The following is a 2,181-nucleotide window of genomic DNA, read 5'->3' as shown; positions in this document are numbered from 1 at the left end:
TTCTTGATTAGGAAGGGCAGGAAAGCTAACAGAGCAAAGGCAAAAGAATGGGGTTGGGGGGCCTGTCAACCATGTTAGAATAACGGAGCAGTTTGAGTATGCGAAATGAACTTATTGATCCCCGATTTCTTTAGGTAGTATGGTTTAACACTTTGCAGAATTTTTCCAATATTGTGAATACAGTCAGATGGGGGTCCTTAATCCTGTTCTAATTTTCCTACATCTTCTATCAGAACTTATTTATACACTTACTAAGCACACACATAACCCTACTGTTACATTAATCCACAAAAACCTTGAAGCAGAAACGTCACATTTTCGCCAGAATTCCCGTAAATCGGTCTCTGCTCGGAATCCATGGCAGCTCGGTTTTCGTGAACCAATCCTGACAAGATTGTTTTGATTATTTGATAGTAACGTTTAGAATTCCTAATAATGCCAGAATAGAGCAATGTTGAATACAATAGCAATTCTGGGTGGTGCTGGAACAAGATTAAACATTGAATACATGAACACACGTATCAGGAAATAATATTAAGAATTAGTTGTCGAGACTAAGGCAATGTATCTACTATATATCTTTCACTGCAGTGCCTACAAGAATACTCGTTGTTTGTGAAGCTGTGTAGTCGGCACGAGATAGGGATACACTTATATAAATGTAAGTTCTTTTGTAGATTTAATGACCGTCATTACTTCATGCACACAACTTGATATATTTTATGTGAGACTGCAATTAAACAAACCAAACAACTGCAGTCCACCAGATGCATGAACACAGTTTCAAATGTTTTACTTTTCAAAACATAAATACGAACTGCAGTTCAGCCAATCAATAAATGCAGTGTTCACCGCAACATACAGTCGGGTTCGCCCCGATGCCACAAATGGCCCAATATTTCTGTATCAGAAGGGAACTAAAAGAAGGAACTAGCTCGTTTCTTATCTCTTATTGCCTTTAACCTCCCTCTCCCGTAAAATCAATAACTAATGTTCCTTACACCAGTTACCGTCCAGAAAAATCTTTTCAATTTATAATAACTGAGAATTTGCCACAAAACAATACCTAATGGGGGAATGCACCTCAGTTATCATGAGCTGCCCATGGGCTACATAACGTCTTTTAGATCGAGTAATACAACATGTTTTAATTCATATTTGAATTCAACATTTGCAAAAGAGACGAGAATGTTTCGACCTGTTTTGGTTACAGTTCCAAATTACTCCTGAGAATATAATGGACAGACATCTTCTTGAATCTTCTTCATACAATCAGAATACACTCCCAGATTTCTGTCAGAAGGTTCCATTGCAGCTTCTTAAAATGCGTGAGTGAACACGGTATTATATCAAGTTTGGAAGGAAAATTGTGATTTATTCTCATCCCTAACATACCCTGTCTCTTTCTGTCAAAGTAAATATGTGCATTGAAAATTGTAATCCTGCTAACTTTTAAATTGTTTAATTTGTGGGATATGTATATCATGGTTGAGCTAGCACTTATTGCCCATTCCTTGTTGCAATTGAGAGGTGGTCAGCTTTGTTCTTAAATTTCTGCTCCTGCAGAGGCCCCAGAATTCAAAGATGTCAGTCTACAGTTTCGATTCATTCTTGCTCATACCATCAAGTATTTGGAGGCTCCGAATAGTTCAATGAGGACTTCCAACGTTCCTCCAAATGTACTCAATACTTGTTTTGCAAAACCTGCTGTCCCATGGGTCTAGTTGTTCTGGTAAACCTGCAATAATGCTATCTCAACAGCAATGATGAAAATCGCCTCGCTCTTTCCTTTTCCACTGCAAACAATTATTACCCAATCATTATAATCTCGATCACTGGAAAAATGATGAACGGCTCGTCAACAGTGTTAAAAAGAATGAATTGCTTTGTAGTAATTATGACATGTGCCAAGGCTGCGTAGATCTTGATGTCTTGACGTCAATGCAATCTTAGTTCAAATATGGACAAGTGAGCTGAATTCCAGAGGTAAAGCAGAAGAGTCAATCCTTCCGGCCGAATCTCAAATGGCGATGAAACAGACTGCAGACAGGGGGTGGGAGACCTGGAAAAATGGTGCACTGAGAACAACCGAGCTCTCAATGACCGCAAAACCAAGGAACTCATTATTGTCTTTTGGAGGATGTTACTCATGGCCCCCCTACACATGAACAGTACAGAAGT

Source organism: Chiloscyllium punctatum, chromosome 36 (assembly GCF_047496795.1).
Source record: "Chiloscyllium punctatum isolate Juve2018m chromosome 36, sChiPun1.3, whole genome shotgun sequence".
Lineage (NCBI taxonomy): Eukaryota > Metazoa > Chordata > Chondrichthyes > Orectolobiformes > Hemiscylliidae > Chiloscyllium > Chiloscyllium punctatum.
This window is presented reverse-complemented; position numbering follows the sequence as displayed.